The sequence below is a fragment of the Cetorhinus maximus genome, chromosome 8 (genome assembly GCF_964194155.1).
Source record: "Cetorhinus maximus chromosome 8, sCetMax3.hap1.1, whole genome shotgun sequence".
NCBI classification, from domain to species: domain Eukaryota; kingdom Metazoa; phylum Chordata; class Chondrichthyes; order Lamniformes; family Cetorhinidae; genus Cetorhinus; species Cetorhinus maximus.
In genome coordinates, this window is record NC_135886.1 from 119445452 (window position 1) to 119466110 (window position 20659).

General features: G+C 40.6%; 1 protein-coding gene across 2 annotated transcripts in view; it reads left to right on the forward strand.

Moving 5' to 3' along the window:
- The first annotated feature begins 13298 nt into the window (after nucleotides 1-13298).
- LOC144683918 (gap junction alpha-3 protein-like) overlaps nucleotides 13299-20659 on the forward strand; it is a 42227-nt gene continuing 34866 nt past the window's right edge. For both annotated transcript variants that reach the window (XR_013577364.1, XM_078547491.1), the window contains exon 1: nucleotides 13299-13607. The gene's annotated coding sequence lies outside the window, so the exon portion shown is untranslated. The remainder of the gene's footprint in view (nucleotides 13608-20659) is intronic.

A 20659-nucleotide genomic window follows, 5' to 3' on the forward strand; every position in this document is an offset into this window, starting at 1 on the left:
TCAAATAGCACTTTTCTTTTAAGTTTCACAATGCATTGCAGCCAATGGTTATCACCAGCAAGATTAAAATATTTACACATGTTACCATTAGTTTTGTTTTAGGCCTCTTGTTTATTGTCTTGTAAAATTTTACAGTATTCTATATCTTACTTGGCCATCAAATCCAATGCAATTGTGACAAAACAATCAACCCTTCATATGTATTCTTTGTTCAACAGCTGTTCTGCAGATCATCATAAAAAACAAGTTGTCCAAATAGGTTACACATGCTTGAACAATATTTGCAGGAATTGCTTAGCATGTTGTCAACCTTAATACTGAACATTACTTTTCTATGGTTAACCATCTCACTTGTTTATCCATCTCCCAAATTTCAGCTGTTTCAATGGGATTCTGCATCTGCTAAAAGCCCATTAGCACAGCCATAATGGTAAACAGATCACTGGCAAAGCCTGTGGGAATTTTGTCTACAATGACAATGAGTCCAACTGCATTAATGTACTGGCATTAACATAAAAATCCATGGCGTTTCATGTGTAATAAGTCATGTGGTTCAGTGGAATAACACATTGGATTTCCAGTGTGTAGTGCTTGTGAAGTTTCATGCAGGTTCAATCGAGGCATTCAAGAGGGTATTAGATGATTATTTGAATAGAAGCAATGTGCAAGGGTATGGGGAAAAGGCAGGGCAATGGCACTAGGTCATAATCCTCATTTGGAGAGCCAGTGCAGCCACGATGGGCTGAATGGCCTCCTTCTGTGCTGTTAAAATTCTGTGATTCTATGAAGTAATTAGAGCTATTATTTCTCATGGCTAGAAGTTTTCAATTTTGATTCTGTCATCAAAGGGACATGCTGAGTGCAGACTTCCAGGCTGGGAAGGAGAGAAAATCAACAGATAAATCACTGTGCAAATCTGAAGATCTGGCTACAGAGCATCACTGGCAGAACCTGTGGAAAGTTTGTCTAAAATGACAGTAACTTCAATCATTTACTGCCATTAACATAGTAAAAAAAACCACGGAACTGCTACCTTTCTATTGGGCTAGGAGATGATTCATGAATCAGGGATCTAAAATAGGATAAGAAAATTCTCATTAAATAAACAGAGAGTGTAAAGAAAAGGATATTATTTTCTAGTAGGTTTCATTGCCTTATACATTGATGGTAATTCTTCATACAATATATATAATGGCTGCAGTGTACATTATATGAGTAAGTTAAATACCCATCCCTTCCTCTGAAGCTTGGAGTGACTGAGGGATTCACACATGGCTCATTCTTCATCCAATTGCACTGCTGTTCCTCAGGCATCTGGTCAAAATTTACCAAATAAAATTTGGGTCTCAGAAAAACATTTGAAGTTCAGCCATACAGTATATTCCATATTTGTCCTATCCACCAATGCTACCCAACATGTATCTTTGAGGCATTTTCTGTTTTGGTTTCAGATCCCAGCATTTGATTTTTTCACTTTCTTATTTTTTTACACTTTTTGGTGCTTGGGAAATAGTTATCCACCTTCATTGTGAAAAGATGATCATTATTTTACTTAAATGTGTAAGAGATCTCATATATCTGAATAGGTTCAGAGAAGAAAGAAACCAATCTTCAACATGTTTCTTGCATTAAATATCTTGGAGTCTGTGCTGATTAAAGACTCTCATTCAAAACCCATTTGGAAATGAGCATCTGCAATAATATAACAATGCTAAATTGTTCTGTGATTCTTATCTGATTTCAGATTTAATGGATACCATTGTGTTTGGACTCGTGCTTCAATATTAACATTTCTCCGTTACATTTCCATGCCTGCAGGCTGTTTTCAAAATAAAGAGGCACTTTCATTAAGGCAGTTTGTTAGCACAGTACAAGAAATGCCTTGAAGACCAGAGTTGGAAGGATATGGATCCTGATATTATCTCCAAAATATTTGTGTGTGAAAAATACTTAGAGTTGAGATAAACTGCAGGAAGGAATCCTTTGAGTCTGGCCTCAATAGTTATCCCATGTTATATATCTTTCATGAATACTTGTGTTCATAAAGTTGAAAGACATCACTGTTGAATATTGAAATATTTTCGTCACTTTTTCCGCCCAAGTTAACAATGTTAAATCTCCATCACTCCAGCACCCAAACCTCAGTAGAACACTCCCTCTTTACCATCATAAAGCTATCTTTATGAACTATCTGAATGAGTAGACTGAGCTGTTTAGGATAAATTAGTGTTGAAATGTAGAACATTTGTGATATGCTTTACAGTAAACAATCACACTATATTAATTTTTTAATGAATCTTTATCAAATTCACTGCCCAAGCTGAGACAGGCGCAATGCAGGAATTTTGAGATGGTGGGGTGAAAATTGTAGCAGTGCCAAAACTTCATCGGAAATGTGAAAGGGCAGAATTTTGCCTCCCAAAAACTCCACTCCAAATCCCAAATGTAAAGTCATAAATGTAATAAGGTTAAGTGCCTGTGTCAGTAGTGATGCTATAGTTGTATCTTCCCACAGGTCAGTTAAAACCTTGGAACAACACCTGCACCTCAAGAGTGGGAGGCAAAAGCCAATTTGGACCAAAGACTGCAAGCAATGACAAGTTCCTTTAAAGTTGCTCCCACTTAGCAGGCCCAGAATCAATTACCATTTGATTCTTCTAATTTTCATTGTCATTCAGTTCCTCCTTTGTATCACCCTATGTGCAGTCCCAAAATGGCATCTACACCTGCACTTAGCACATGTAAATATTGGTGGGCTTATCAAGGTTGTATGTGCCAGGGCTCCTAGGATAGACTGGTTACACACCCAGGCATGCCTCACAACTGTCTTCAGGTCACAGTGATTGCTGAAGAGTAGGCATGGAAACTCATTGGCTGTGGGTTCTAGCACAAATTCCAATGCCTCTGCCTCCATCCTCCAAGTAGGAATTGAATTTTTGGATTACTTTATTTAAAAAGTACTGATATGTAGGTGTAGTGCATTAGATTAGCTCAGATGATTGTGAAGCGTTGGAATAAATGCTTAATTCTTGTTTAAGCTTCCAATCTTAGCCGCAGCAATGTAAGAAGGCATGAAACAAAAGCTAAACACTTCCCAGCAAAGAGAAAATCAGGAAGAGTTGTCCCTGAACCACTTGCACACACTGTGAGTGTGCACTGACAGAGGGCTAAGAGGAGATCAGTCACCCAACCTCTCAGCTACAGTTACCACATATCATGGGGAAACTACAGAATAAGAAGGAAAATGGAAGGATCTTATCTGCAAGAAGAAGGAAAGAGCTATATTACTATTGTGATATTATTCCTCCTTCAAAATTAACTATTTTATCTTTGAAAGGTTTCTGGCAAATTATCCTTTATCTGAGAAAGACCAATTGTGAACAAACAATGCATGAATACATTAATCTTTTTTCCCCTTCAGCCAACATGGAAAATATAAAATGTCTGGGAAAATGTTCCAAACATGAGTTGGTCATCAGCATAATTTCAAACAAATAAGCTTATTAATATTCTACTTTAAGAGACAAAATTATTCAACTTCAAATTTCAACCGCTCATAAGATATAACCCATGTAGTGAAGGTTTGTATGATTTTATCTAGCCATTGATAGCAGAATTCAACTGATATTGTTATCACCTTTTATTGGTCAGTACAGTCAATATACTTTATTGGCTATGGAAGGCTCCAAAAGGATGGGAAGGACTTACAAATATCCTTTGTTTTCAGATGGTTTGTGTGCACAATTCAATCTTTAAGTGAGCTGTCTAGAAATTTTAACAATGTAAAGAGGTCACCAAGTATATATTTTTTAATTGTAATTCTGTTTCTTCATTATGTCTGCTTATGATTTGGGGGAAAGAGAAAATATCACAATGTCATGAATGCTGAGTGCCATGCCGATTATCAAAGACTGAAGAATATCTAAGGAAGATAATGGGAAGTGTGGCAATCTCTATGCATAGTATCTACTTTCTTTGTGCAACCTATGATACATACTGATTTTATCCAACTCAAAAGAGTGAAACCTGTGAGGATTTAGAATCGTGGACATTCAGGCCCTGCTTCTAGTCCTGAACTGACTGAAGCACACCTTCAGGTTTCTGATAGTTGTGGATTCAGTGATGATAATACCATTGAATGTCAAAAAAAGATGGTTAGACTCTCAGTTGCTTGGGTTGTTCATAAAATCATATGATCATAGGATAGTACAGAACAAAAGGAGGCCATACAGCTTATTGTTTCTACGTTGACTCTTTCAAAGGACAATTAAGTTAATCTCACTGTGCAGCTCTATCCCTAAATCCTTGCAATTGTTTCTCCTTTAAATATTTACCTAATTCCATTTTGAAGACTATGATTGAATCTGTAGCTGCCATCCTATCAGGTAGTGCATTCCAAATCCTAACCAGTTGCTGCATAAAAATATTTGCCTCATGTTGGCTCTGGTTCCTTTGTCAATCACCTTAAATCTCTGCCAATTGTTATTGACCCTATAATCATTGAAAACAGTTTCATTTTATTTACTCTACCTAAACCCTTCATGATTTTGAACATGTCTATCAAATCACCTCTTAAGCTTCTCTGCTGTAAGAGAACAACACCAGCTACTACACTCGAACCATAGAACTGTAGTCTTTCATTCCTGAAGCCATTCTAGTAAATCTCTTCTGTATCCTTTCCAAAATCTTCATGCCGTTCCTGGAATGTGATGCCCAGAATTCAGCAAAATGCTCCATCTGGGGCAGATCTTGTACCTTACATTGTTTTATATCATGTTTTCTATTATAGAATATAATTTGATGTCTTAAGATACAGATCCATTATTGGATGTCTTTTCTAGCACTAATATTCTCCAGTAATTCTGGTTACAAAGGTTATGGTTTAAACCCCCAATTTTGCGAGTCTGACAAAGACATAGTTGAGTTGGCCCTTGGCACAGACTGGTCTGCATTAGAAGCTTGGGGAATGATTCCACCAAACTTCGCAATAGGAGTGCCTCCATCCAATTTGAATAGACATTTTACATGAAAACTTGTGCAAAAAGCTTGACCTGCAATGCAATTTGCTGGGGAGCAGTAATTCAAGGTAGCAGCCTTGTTTTGTCTGATGCTGCAGAATTGGACATCCTGCTGCAGGAATTGCACCAAAGGAGGGTGGCTTTATTTGAGCCTGAAGCCCCCACCGTGGCATTAAAAGCTACATTATAGGAGGTTGCTGAGCAAGTCAATGCAGCTAGCCAGTTCTTCACACCTAGATGCAAATGAGGAAGAACTTTGCTGGTATCGGGAGGAAGGTGAAGGTAAGTGTGCTTGTCATTCTTTCGTACATTTCTTGTGGGGCCCATCAACCATGGTATGGACGTAAACTGGGAACTACCATACTCGCTGAGCAATCGCCTGCTGGCAAACATATTTTCATTTTGCCAAAGATGGACTTTTGCTGCTGGTGGAGTTGGTAATTGAGGGACAACAAATGGGCAAATGGACAATCAGGCTTCCAACATGAGATGCTCACCTCCTGTTAAATGATTTCCTGGTGAGGTGTTTCCATTCCTTCCCAGGATGAGGGTACAATGATAAAAGCAAAATACTGCAGATGCTGGAAATCTGAAATAAAAACAGAAAATGCTGGAAAATCTCAGCAAATCTGGCAGCATCTGTGGAGAGAGAAACATAGTTAACGTTATGAGTCCATATGACTTCTTCAGAGCTGAAGAGAGGTAGAAAAGTGATGAATTTTATGCTGTTGGAAAGGTGCACTATGGCCTGCTGCATGATGTGTCAGCCTTGACTTAATGGTAGCACTCTTGCCTCCAAGTCTGAGGATTGTGGGTTTAAATTCCACTCCAGAGACTTGAAGACGTAATCCAAGTTAATACTTAAATGCAATGCTAAGGGAGTGCTGCACAGTTGGGAGCTGCATCTTTCAGGTGAGACATTAAACTGATGTACTGTTTCCTCTCAGGTAGACACCAAAGGTGACATGGCGCTGTTTTGAAGAAGAACAAGGTAGTTCTATCAATGCCCTGGCTAATATTTATCCCTCAACCAACATCAGCACAACAAATTATCTGGTCATTAATCTCATCACTGCTGTTGCTACTTGCATATAGATTTTTTTAAAATTCACAAGGATATGTTTTCCATGATGGCCCAATAGACAAAAGCAGTACATATTGGCCCCTGCTCAGGGCTCATACAACCACTATACTAACCAGGAGGTTGCCTAGAGTGGCAAAATTTGGGGAGGCAGCAAAAAACTGAATGAACTATTTATGAAACTACATGAGTAAACAAATAGGTTTCAGCAGTAGGCATGAAATGTGTAGATCTAATGATATACATCCACATATACTGATATACATATAGATTTCCATGTATTTATATTGCAGTCTTTCCCAAAATTTTGTATTTATTATTCATTCAATTTGTACATCTACATGACTATTCCAAAACTGTAAACCAGTAAATAATGTCAAAGAACATAATTTAATCTAGCCCACTCTATTGTAATGATTATTGATTGTGTAAATTGTGCATAAAGTCATCTAGTGACTGTTGCAGGAACACATAGTATTACATCATGTGAGCCATATTACACATTATAATGTGCATTTTGTCTAGTACACATCCTGTAAAAAGTGTAAAGCAATGAGACTGTACAATCAGCATCATAATATTCTCCTTTTTCATGTAAAATAAATGTGTAATTATAAATACAGAATTTTTATTCATACTAATGCACAATATTGATTTTCAAAAGTTAGTTGTGGGAGTGTGGGTGGGACGGGGAGTGGCACAAGGGTTCGCACAGGACACTTAAAACTCCTGCATCAGCCCTGCCTGTGCTGAGAAAGCTGATCTCAATTTGGTGGTGGAGGAAACATTCATTTAGCCTCAGCATCTCAAGGTTATGGAGCGGCACTTAGCCATTATCATTCTTCAGTGGCCTCTGCTAGAAAGTGCATGAAACTGTTAATAGGTGAGAAAAAACTGGGCTTGATAGTGATGCCCCCTGAGCTTGTTGCCAATGCTAACTGGCAAGGCTCTCACTATAAAAAATCAGAGTTGGGCACTGGATAGGTGGATGGCTGATGCCCAGGATCTATCTCAGAATTAGCCAGTCCCTTCAGGGAAGCAGGAAGAAATTGAAGGAAAGACTTGCAGTGATTTTTGTCTGACAAATAGACACAGATAAGATCACCATTGTGTTTAATACCAGATTATACAACATACAATTGCATGAGAATTCAGATGAATGAATCTCTTTAAAGGAACACTGTGCCAATTGCTTTCAGCAACAATCTGTGCTAAATAATCGTGGTAAACATTTCTGAACATTTCTGTTATAATTTTAATTTGGATGGGGAAAAAAATAAATCTCACCACACGCTCCGCAACAGGGGATACCAGTGGAACAGAAACAAAAGAATGGTAGCTCAGGATCCACAAAGCAGGTGGACCTTGTTTGCTAGGGGAACATAGAAGGCAACAGGAGGCATACCACATCCTTCACATCCTGAGATTTCAGTGGTTCTGTTTTGTCCTATAAATAGTATTGCACGCTGACAATGCCACAATATGTTAACTGAACCCACCCCCATTTTGGAAAGTTGGGATTTTCCATTATTTTCAAAGAAATATATGTAGTTGTTTTGGCATTTTAAATGAATAATAATATGCCTCTAATCCTATCATTTTAAAATTGTAGTTTTCCTATATTCATGAGATTCTTTCCTGAGTTTCTAAACTGAGCAACCTCATTGGCTAAACCTTCATAAAGTAGGCGTACAGGCTTAACAGAGGATTATTCAATATAGAAAGTAACTGTCTATATTGAAGGCAGACAATGCCACAGCATAATATCAGAGATTTTACTATTTACTGTGATGTTACTATTAAAACACTTTTAGAGTTTCGCTAAACAAATCCTTACAGAGTAGATATTCAGATGTTCCTGTCATTCATTAAACTCAATGCTTCAAAAAAGAAATCCTCCACTCCCACCCCACACTTCCAGCCACAACCACCACCCACACAACCCCAGCCCATACTACCGTGCTTTCATTTCCCAACTTTCCTTCACTTAGGACAGAGGGACAATTTGTATCACACACTTGCTATTTATACTTCCAATACTCTATTTTTCTGAAGGTTCTCATTCTTCTGGTTCTTCGGGTACTGATTTCCCCTACTACCTCATCTAAGTAGCCATTCCTGATGTGTCAACTTCAATAGCAAGGGTTGCCAGGCTATACAACAATGGGGAAGCCACCATTCCTGACAGTTCATCTGGCACCTGTACGCTTTTCAGCTGAAGTAATTGGATAACAAGGAAGAGTAGCAGCTATGCTGATTGTGAAATATTAGATTTCCCATATTTAACTTAGGCACAGGAGGTCTTATGGCAGCACCACCTGCCTCTGAGCCAGAAGCTGTGGGTTCAAGTCCCACTCCAGGACAATTGTTGGCCATATATGGCCACAGGTTGATAATCAACCTGCTAATCCTTTCAATATATCCAAGGCAGGCAGTAGGGAGATTCCTAGTCAGCCATGCTCAATACTGTGTGGTTCCCCTTGAGGTATAACACTTCCTCTCTAAAACAGAGAAAGGTGTTTTGAAAGATGAGCCCTTGTGTCTATGGCTAACTATGGGTGGAACTTTGGTACAGCGAGGGCATTTGTAATGTTCACATCACCCCCATTCCACAGATTAAAAAAGAAAGACTTGCATTTATAGAGCGCCTTTCACAACCTAAGGGTATCCCAAATTGCTTTACAGCCAATGAAATGCATTCACTGGTACAGTTTAGGAAGCACAACAGCTAATTTGCAGACTGCAAGCTCCCCAAAATTGCAATGTAAAATGACCAGATAATCTGTTTTTGTGATGTTGATTGAGAGATAAATATTGCCCAGGACACCAGGGTTAAATCCCCTGTTCTGATTCAGAGTAGATATTCTTCAAAATCTTTATTTCCACCTGACAGGATAGACAATTCTCGGTTTAATATTTCATGTGAAAAACAGCACGCCTGAAAGTCCAGCACTCCCTCAGTGCCAAACTGGAGTGTCAATCTAGATTTTTGTTCTCAAGTCTCTGGAGCAGGACATGAACCCACAACTTTCTGACTCAGTGGCAAGAGTGTTACCAATTGAGTCACAGTTGATAAAATCAGCCAACTCAGGATAAACCAGAGGCTAAACCCGGAGCCTTCATGTCTATGTTGCTAAGTAGCACACTGGGTGGTGTGTTTACTGACAAAGACATCGAGGACAGCAATTAAATGCTTTTTATTAAAACAAAAATCCATTATTTGTGCAATATCCAAGATTGAATAACTATTTACTCCAGATTCTCATGGGATCAAGTTAAATTTTTGCACCATATAAATCCATGCCTTCTTTTAAATTGGGGTTTTAATTTAAGCATTTATTGACTGTTACCCAATATATTATTTGGAAGATAATGGTGGATGGGAAACAGTAACAGCCTGAATGGATTCTTGACCGCAAGAGCCATGAGGAGGAACCAACAATGGTGGAGCCTGGCACAGGTTATCATTCATGGTGATGTGGAAATAACAAAAGAAATTCAAGGTTACTGAAATTAAATTGGATGAAAAGAAAGGTAGGGATTGTCAAGAACAGCAAGTAAATGCCTCATTGTTAAGAGCAGTAGAAAAGAATGTTGAAAAGAATGTTGAAAAGAAAGTTGGCTGAACAGGTGAAAATGCTTACCTCCACTTGGGGCCGCTCGGGGATTGAATAAAGTCCAGATGCTAAAAGTTATTACCTAACATTATTACCTAACAGCTAATGGTAAAAGGGACCTTGGAATATCACTAGGCCATGAGTAGTCAGTCAGACAAGAACTTCTACAGTATACTGGACAATCCCACTTCAGCCTCTGCTGAGTTGTGCAGAGGCGAGATTTTGACTCATTGACTGGCACAGTTAAAATCGGGCCTCAGCTGGCCTCTGCAGTGTGGTCATGGAAAAGTGCTCAGTACAGCCTAATGCTTTCGCACAAGGGAAAGGGAAAATATTGTCACTGGAATAATTCTGTAATCTCTTGGTCACTGATATTTGGCAATCTGCCATGCTGTCATAAGTGATGCATGGCCCTGTGAAACCATAACTGCTGTACAGGGAAAGGAAGTTAATTGAGAGCCATTCATAAAATAAAAATGTAACAAGTTGTCTTACTTTGGATAATATATAGCTGCCATATGCATTGACTATATTGTTTTCAAATCTGTAAAGCATATATTGTGTTTTCCAACTGGATTGACATATTGTATAATCTGTGGCTCAAAGAGGGGATCTCAGTGCAGACAAGAGCTGGTGGAGATATTGGAAAATGAAATGGGCATTTTTGTTTAGGAATATTGAACATTTTATCTATTGATTATTTAAACGTTTTTGAGAGATAATAAAAGTGTTTTGTTTATTTGCTTTTTGAATCAAACTGAAATTTGAGCGAATAAGCATGTTTTTCACTCTGAGAATATACAGATATGCCAGACACGAAACCTTTCCTTATATTGATCTGACTAATGTATATATTGAACTTATTGTTTTTACTTGATAGTTCTCTGAATCTGCAGTGTATACATCACAATTGTTAATTTAATCACATCAGTGTTACAGGATATACTAACAGCTGGTTCCCAGCATGGGGTCTATATTGGCAAAAGAACAGACCCAAATAGACTAAAACTGCTCACAAAATGCAGTCTCTCTCCCTATTTATATTTATAGAAAGAATAAATGACTTAGATTTATAGCTTTTCATGATATTTTACAACAACAATATTTACATAGCATGTTTAATGTAGTAAGACATCCTATGGCACTTTACAGAGTGTTACCAAACAAAATTTGACACCAAGCCACATAAAGAAGTAATAAGGCAGGTAAATAAAAGCTTGGTCAAAGAGATAGGTTTTAAGGAGTGCCTTAAAGGAGGAAAGAGAGATAGAGATGCAGAGAGGATTCAGAGCTAAGGACATGGGCAGTTGAAGGCATGGCTGCCAATGGTGGAGCTCTTAAAATCACGGATCTTCAAGAGGCACAAATTAAAACAGCGCAGATATCGCAAAGGCTTGTAGGGCATTTTTCTTATTCATTCACGGGATGTGGGCTTCACTGGCGAGGCCAGCATTTATTGCCCATCCCTAGTTGGCCTTAAAAAGGTGGTGGTGAGCTGCCTTCTTGAACCGCTGCAGTCCATGTGGTGTAGGTATACCCACAGTGCTGTTAGGAAGGGAGTTCCAGGATTTTGACCCAGCGACAGTGAAGGAACGATGATATATTTCCAAGTCAGGTTAGTGCGTGGCTTGGAGGGGAATTTCCAGGTGGTGATGTTCCCATGTATCTGCTGCCCTGGTCCATCTAGATGGTAGTGGTTGTGAGTTTGGAAGGTGCTGTCTGAGGAGCCTTGGTGAATTTCTGCAGTGCAACTTGTAGATGGCATTCACTGCTGCCACAGTGCATCAGTGGTGGAGGGGGTGAATGTTTGTGAATGGCATGCCAATCAAGTGGGCTGCTTTGTCCTGGATGGTGATGAGCTTTGTGAGTGTTGTTGGGGCTGCACTCATCCAGGCAAGTGGAGGATATTCCATCAAACTCCTGACTTGTGCCTTGTCAATGGTGGACAGGCTGGAGGAGATTACAGAGATAGGGAGGGGTGAGGGTGTGAAAGGATCTGAAAACCAGGGTGAGAATTTTAAAAACAAGGAGTTGTTTAATTGGGAGCAAGGTAGATCTGTGAGCACAAGGGTGATGGGTGAACAGAACTTGGCCCCTCTTAGGATATGGGCAGCTGAGTTTTGGATGAGTTTTGGAGTATTTTAGAAGTGCGGTCACTGTTGTAATGTAGGAAATGCAGAACCAATTTGCACAATGAAAGGTCCCATGAATAGGAATGAGATAATGACCAAATATTCTGTTTTTATAACAAGCACTTCCATTTGTAGAACATCTTTAACATAGTAAAATATCCCAAGGTGCTTCACAGGTATGTTTTCAAACAAATGTTGATTTTGGCGGAGGGATTTTAAAAAATGACCCAAGATAAGTCCCCTACTCTTCTTTGAATATTGCAGTGGAACATGTTACGTACATGAAGAGGGTAGATAGAGTCTCAGTTTAACATCTCACCCGAAAGTCAACAGTGCAGTACTCCCTTAGTACTGTATAGCAGTGCCAGCATAGAATAGGTACCCAGGTCCCTGGAGTAGGTCTTGAACCAACAACCTATAGAGTCAGAGACTAGTACCACCACAGCCGACACGTAGAGAGGAGTTGGCAATGCTGTAATATTCCACCAGTAATGATAAAGTTATTCTTGTTTCACTGGTATACGTCTTGCCTATTGAGTGCCCTGCAGTTAATTTCACATGTCCCTCGTCACACTATTGCCAGCACCCTAAACCGGGCATGAACAAAGTTACAGCAGATCAGCCTTTAGGTGATTAAAACACAAACTACTCGGCATCATCTCATCTTTTTAAAACGTTTATGAACTACTGGAAATTGAGCCTTGGCGGTTTATGTTGCACCTAAATGAGACTAACGCCTGGTTAGAACTCTTCCTGTCCTCTATTTAAAGAGATGCTATTTATCGCTAAATTATAAATCCCTAGCTAAATATTGCAAATCCTGGGCGGGGGGTTTTGCGGGGGACGTAATTTGAGCGATTATTTCTTCCAGCCGTAAACCCCCAGAGTATAATACAATTCCAACGTGGGTTTCATGATGAGAATTTAAAGGTTGCTCAGCCAAAAGCTGATTCTGTCGGTTCCGGGCAAGCAAGTAGTAGTATCTTTAACAAAACAAAAATTGCCGTACGGACTCGAAACGTTAATTCTCTCTTCCTCTCCACAGATGCTGTCAGACCTGCTGAGTTTTTCCAGCAATTTTTGTTTTTGCTTCAGATTTCCAGCATCCGCAGTATTTTGCTTTTACCTTAGTATCTTTAACAAGCTATTGGGTATATAGTATTTCTAGCAGGCTCCCTAACCCCCAAACATTATCAAATCAGCTGCGGGGGTGGTGTTGGTGGTGGTGAACCCTATTAAAACCGAAAGCGAGCTTAAAGACATTGTAACTTCGGAACGACTCAGGCTAATTCCAGCCCTGGGGTTGATAAAGCAAGTCCCACCCTGAAACCAGCGCAAGCCGTGTTTATATTTAGAAGGGATCCCAAGATAGGTGGACGGTGCCATTGGCTAGTGGCACTGTCACTCACTCATTTTCCAACTTTACTGTGAGGAGCTTCAAAGAAGGAGCCATCACTCAACAGACCAAGCAGCTGGGTTCAAGACTGCGATGAACTTTTAATGCTAAAATAAGGACAGAGGAGACGCGCAGTTTACTCTCTGGTCTGGCGAATGTTAAACGGCTGCAGAAACCATTTGGAAAGAAGAACGTTGTATTTTCCCTTGAAACACACAGCTGTTTTTATTTAAGTTCAAGGGCAAAGGATCGATGAGGTTCGAGAAATAATTGTCCAGGAGAGTCTTACTTGCGAGACAGAAGAGGCTGCTGTGAGATATACCGAGTGAGCCGCTCTGTTTAATACCATCCTGTGCGAGCGAGGTAGGTCAGTCAGCACAGGTTAGACTCCTAACTCTGGACAGGCGATGTTTCTGTTTTGTTTCCCCGAGTGTTCATTGCTCAGTGATTATACTGCTCACATTGCGAGGACATCTCGAACAGATATGGCTACAGAACACACTTAAATTTTATTCACCCTCTGGGAACAGCGAGTCATTTTTTTTTTAACGTTTTAAGGTTGAGTAAAAGGAAATAGCTTCGGAATGTGATGCACGGGACGGGGGTTTTAAAACTGAGTTTACTAGTTAACTGAGAATATTTGTCTAACCAATGTGAACAATGAGGATAGATTGCGGAAGTGTTGCACAGTAACGAGGATCTTTTTTTTAAAAAAAGCGAAATTTCCAGGAGACATTTCCTCCTAGTTTGCCAGACAAAGTGAGTGAGGTTTCCCATAAAAACGCCATCATTTTGGTCCTGGAACTTGAGTTCCAGGTTCATGGCAGACAACTACCTCTTACTGCTGTCTGTGAGGATCTGCAACTTTTAAGTGCAGTGACCATCTTCCATTTGTCACAGCTAGAGGCTGGGCAAAATATGATTCGTTGTTTGAGCCCGACAAAATGTATAAGATTATGAGGAGCTTAGATAGGGTGGATAGGAAGGCACTTTTTCCATTAGTAGAGGGGCCAATAACCAACAGGCATAGATTTAAGGTAAGTGGTAGAAAACTAAGAGGGGAGTTGAGGAGAAACCTTTTCACCCAGAGGATGGTGAGAGTCTGGAACTCACTGCCTGAAAGGGTGGTTGAGTCAGAAACTCTAGTAACATTTAAAAAGTATTTAGATATTCACTTGCCTTGCCATAGCCTCCAGGGCTATGGGCCAAGTGCTGGAAAGTGGGATTAGTGTAGTCAGATCTTTGTTGACCGGTGCGGACATAATGGACCAAATGGCCTCCTTCTGTGCTATGAGTCTACGATTAGTCGCCTAGTCTTTTTTATTTATCTCAGAATTATCCAACTTTGCTATTTTACCTCTCTGTCTCTGTTACTGACTTCTCTCTCACCCTCTCTCCTCCTTCATATTGGTTTTCTCTTCCATTGCTGTTTTTTTCCATTTATGTCTTTCTCTTTGATTTCATTTTCAGTTTCCTTGTCATTACTTTTCTGTTTTCACTTCTCTCCTGTCAGTTTCTGTAACTTTGGGCAAGGGAGCGGCATCAACACAGGCAAATTAGAGGCAGCAATACAGAGGGGGGAATTTTAGCATCAAGAAAAAAATGCAGATTTGGGTGAGCTAGGAGGTTAAATTGTTAAAAACCTGAATCCCAATCCAAACCCATCTCCAATCCACTCACTTCAGTTTTCTAATGCAGGCCCAACAGTGGGTGGGTGACCAGCCGCTCCAAGAAGGTGAATTGGCACTTTAGATATTACAATGAGACTGCGAGCCTCATCCCCATTTTAAATTTACTATGGAGAGCTGGTTTGCAGAGGCTCTTGATGCCTGACAGCTAAGTCCAGGTGAGGAATCACAAAATCATAGAATGGTTACAGCACAGAAGGTGGCTTTTCAGCCCATCATCTCCATGTCCAATCTCTGCAAGAGCAATTCATCTAGTCCCACTACCCCATCCTTTCCCAATACTCCTGCAAATCTTTTTCCTCTTCAGGTGCTTACCAATTTCCTCTTGAAAACCCCGATTGAATCTGCCTCCATCAGGCAGTGCATTCTACATCCTAACCACTCACTATGTAAAAATTGATTTCGCTCCTGTGGCCTTTGGCTCTCTTACGAACCACCTTAAATGATTGTTCTCTGGTTGTCAACCCTTCCACCAATGGGAACAGTTTCTCTCTATCTACTCTGCCTAGACCCCTCATAGATTTGAATGTCTTTATCATATCTTCTCCCAACCCTCTCTTTTCTAACCTAGAATAGCCCCAGCTTTTCCATCTAATCCATGTAGCTAAAGTCCCTCAATCATGTAACCTATGTCATAAATTTTTTTCTGCATCCTCTCTAAAGCCATCACATCCTGAAATGTGGTGTCTAGAATTGAACACAATACTCCAGTTGAGGCCAAACCAGAGTTTTTAATAAAGGTTCATCATGACATCCTTGCTTTTGTACGCTATGCCTCCATTTATAAAGCCCAGAATCCCGCATGCCATTTTTTTCAACCTGCCCTGCCACCCTCATCAATTTGTGTACATGTACCCCCAAGTGTCTTGGTTCTTGCGTGCCCTTTAGCATTGTACCCTTTATTTGATGCTGCCTCTTCTGCCAAAATGTATCACTTCACGCTTCTCTGCATTAAATGTCATCTGCCATGTGTTCAGCCATTTCCCCAGCCTGTCTATGTCTTGTTGCAGTCTATCACCATTCTCTTTGAAGTTCACAATACTTCCTAGTTTTCTGTCATCTGCAAATTTTGAAATTGTGGCCTGTAGTTTCAAGTCTAGGTTCTTATGATGGAAGAAAGGTCATTAATATATAATTATGACCTGCTTTCTATCATAAAGTTAAAAGTGGGGATGTTCGCTGATGATTGCACAATGTTCAGCACCATTCGCAACTCCTCAGATACTGAAGAAGTACATATCCAAATGCAGTGAGACCTGGACAATATCCAGGCTTGGGCTGACAAGTGGAAAGTAACATTTGCGCCACACAAGTGTCAGGCAATAATCGTTTTCAAACATCACCCCTTGACATTCAATGGCATTACCATCACTGAATTCCCCCACTATCAACACCCTGGGGGTTACCATTGAATAGAAACTGAATTGGACTAGCCATATAAATCCTATAAGAGCAGTTCAGAGGCTAGGAATTCTGCGGCAATTAACTCACCTCCTGACTCCCCATAGCCTGTCCACCATCTACAAGGCACAAGTCAGGAGTGTGATGGAATACTCTCCACTTGCCTAGATAAGTGCAGCTCCAACAACACTCAAGAAGCTCAACACCGTCCAGGACAAAGCAGCCCGCTTGATTGGCACCCCATTCACAAACATTCACTCCCTCCACCAGCGAAGCACAGTGGCAGCAGTGTGTACCATCTACAAGATGCACTGCAGGAACTCACCAAGGCTCCTTAGACAGCACCTTCCAAACCCACGACCACTAGCACCTAGAAGGACCTCCTCACCATCCTGACTTGGAAATATACTGCCGTTCCTTCACTGTCGCGGGGTCAAAATCTTGGAACTCCCTCCCCAACAGTACTGTGGGTGTACCTACACCACATGGACTGTAGCGGTTCAAGAAGGCAGCTCATCACTACCTTCTCAAGGGAAACTAGGGATGGGCAATAAATGCTGGCCTAGCCAGCGACACCCACATCCCATGAATGAATTAAAAAAATGAAGAAAATCAGTGGCCCCTAAACCGAACACTAGGGGACACATTGTTCATTCCACTCCAGTTTTCTCTTCCTAAAATTCTCCAGTTCTTGTAAATTGGTGTTTAACAGCAAAATCAAATTTATTTTTAATTCAGTGAATCTGAAGTCAATGAAGTTCCATCAATAAACATTGGGCCTAACTGCATGTCCACAGCCGCATGGATCTTGCACGATAATTCCGTGGGACATTTAACTGGCTGCAAAGCCAGGATTTGGGTTGTGCTGATTAGAATGGAATGTGTTAGTGAATTTGATTACAAAACAGATTTTTTTATAAAATCAGCTCAAGTACAGCAACCACCTTGACCACTACCTGGAACTGGCAGGGGCCTGACTGCCCATTATCCAACATTAACACCCCTCATCCGTTGAACTAAACTCTCCATTAAAAAGGGCAATATATTAAGGGGCCTCACATAGTGACAAGTATGTTTAATTGCAAATGCAGCAAATTTATATATAATATAGGTTGGTGTCTCTTTTTTTGTTTTCGGCTGCTAATGAGTCTGGTGCATGTTTCCATTTAGCATTTCAGCCCCACATTGAACTATCACGAGTTCCCAGTTCCCAAGTCAATAATACAACACATTTCATTCAAACCACAATGAATAAAATAATAACGTGACAGACACAAATCGCACTTGGGTAATGCAGTGCACATGTAGACCCTTGAATATATGGATCTTGCAATCAACACCAGCTTTGCAGAGCCTTAATTAACTACAGGAGTAGAAATAAATCTAATTTCTGGGGGCTTGCTCTCACTGGTGTGTAATACTTGTGATCTCTGAATCATGATAACATTTAACTCAAGATCCTAGCTTTGTGTTAGGATTTTTTTGCGCATGTTTTTACTCTCTCTTATCTCATAGTTTTGAAGATTTCCTGAATTTTATCCGTTTCCGACTACCAGTTAACAGATTTACTCCTTAGTAAAATGCATACATTTTTGAGGCAAATATGTACTCAGGATTGTGGGATCCAGGTGAGTGTCTCTTCATTTACCTGCTGGATTAGTGTGGCTGTCTGGGCAACATCCCCATGATTAAATGCTGCCTATCACACCCCAGATTTCTGAGATTCTCCCAACCTGCCCCTGAGGCCTCCAACCACACTTCCCCCGCTCCCCTGCCCCTCCCCCCCCAGCCCTCTGAGCCCCTCCCCCTGGGGCATCCGATCCCTTCCCTGTACCCCATGCAGGATTCGACCATCATCCCCTCCCCTTGACCTATAATGTCCCCTCTCTGGGATCATATACCAGCGCCCTCCCCCAGATAGGTCTTCCATTTGTGATTGCCTTCATCCCCCTCAAGATTGACCATCACGCCTATAGCCCCTCTAGGGTCAAACACTTCCCCCGGGATTGTCTGCCCCACCCTCCCCTGGGTACAGATCTACCTTGTCCTGTGGTCTTCACCGGATTGCACCCTGCCTGACGGGAGCCATTTGATACTGTGGAGTTAAAACTTGTGAGGAATCCCTGACTTCCAGGTTGCCTGCATATTACTGACCATTCCCCAGCAACCCACCTCTGCTCCCAGTGGGCCAGTAAGTTAAAATCCAGCCCCTGAGACTCAGACACGGACTCAATCAGCCAGGCAGGTTAAAAAGCAAGATTTACATTTATAAACCAGCTTTCGCAATTTCAGTATGTCTCAAGACACTTTAAAAACAATTTAATGACTATTGAAGTGTAGTCATTGTTGTACTGTCGGGGTAAAGTTAGATGCAGCAGCATCATTCATTACAGCCAGGGATTGATAGTAATGGATGCTGGAAACACTGGCATTTGATGGAAGATTTTGAGTGTCCCCTAGTTTTCTGTAGCCTGTTGGAATCACAAGCAAGCTCAAAAGTCCTCTGGTCCTTTACGAGTATTTAGGTAGTTGTAAGGTGGACTGGCTAAGGTCTGACTGCCATCCTGCCTCCCAATTACAGCCCAGTCACATTGAGTGAAATGAGCACTATGAATGAAATGTGCCCAACTCCCGAAAGCCCTTCAACAGGAACAGCTGATCTTCTAGAAGGGAAATAATGCAACTTGTGCTGCCAACTTCCTCAGCAGGAGTGCAATGGGATTACCCCAACCTTCCATTCCACCAAAGTTCCATCCATTTGAGAGATGTGTAAATAATCCATGACACTCCATATCTTCTTGGATATGGAGTGGGAAGCTGTATTACATCTTTTGGATAAGGTACTAAACCAAGGCCCAATCCGTAAAAGGTCCCATTGTACATTTTCAATGATGATCATGGAGTTTTCCCAGTACCCTCACCAACAGTTGATTTTCAACAACTGAAAGATAACAGATTCAAAGTGCAGCCTTAATTCAGATCTTTGTGTGCATGAGCCCATGGCACAAAAGAGTTGATAACTTTGTGTAAACTATCACTGAATTAGCAAATTTATGAGGAGAGTTCACAAGAATGACTCATGGGAAAAGGAAACATCACAGTGGGGGAAAGAAGTTTTCCTAAGTAACGAATCAATGCATATTGCTGAGTATCGAGTTAAGTTGATTCTGTATGTAGGCCATGGCATAACGTAAATAGGAAATGCTTGGTGCTGATCTTTTTCCCTTTAAAAAAGAGTAAGTGAATATTTCTAGAATGAACAAATCATGCAAGATCTGTAAATCCAAACCATCAAATGGTTAATTTCACTGGAGCCCTAATAACAAGATCTACAAAAGACCAACACAAATATGGAGACATTGGTTACAAATAATTTTTTAATCTTATATCTTTGTTCATATTTTAAGTCTCCTCTTTCCCTTTCAATGGTCACCAGAGTCACTCTTGTATTTGCCTAAGTGGATGTCTTCATGTCTTCTAGACAGTGGAGGTTACCAGGATATTTTACCATGGGTTGAAGGCCCATGCTAAATCCAAACCTTTTTCTCACTGAACATGCAGATGTATCCACATCCCGGAAAAGGTCACTGGACGTTGAGCAGAAGTTGGAATCCAGGTCCTATTTTCTCTTCCTTAGCACCTGGTCCTCTAAAGCAGGCTGTAGTGTTACTAGCTCTACTCCAGCTAACTCATATGAACATATGAAATAGGAAAGAAGTAGGCTATTCAGCCCCTCGAGCCTTCTCCACCATTCAATCAGATCATGGCTGACCTTGTGTTTTGAGTTCTACATTCCCACTAACCCCCGATAACCTTTGATTCCCTTGCCTAATGAGAATCCATCTACCTCTGCCTTAAAAATATTCAATGACCCTGTTTCCATTGCCTTCTGAGGCAGAGAATTCAAAGGTCGCACAACCCTCTGAGAGAAAAAAAATCTTCTCATTTTTGTCCTATAAGGGCGACACCTAATTTTAAAACAGTGCCCCCTAGTTCTGAACTCACCCACAGGAGGAAACATTCTTTCCATGTCCACCGTGTTAAGACCATTCAAGGTCTTATATACTTCAATCAAGTCACCCCTCACTCTTCTAAACCCCAGTGGAAACAAGCCCAGTCTGCCCAACCTTCCCTCATAAGATAACCCACTCATTTCAGGCATCAATCTAGTAAACCTCCTCTGAACCATTTCCAAAGCATTTACATCCTTCCTTAAATAAGAACACCAAAACTGCACACAATGTTCAATATGTGGTCTCACTAATGCCCTGAATAACTGAAGCATAAAATCCTTACTTTTATGTTCAATTCCTCTCACAATAAAGC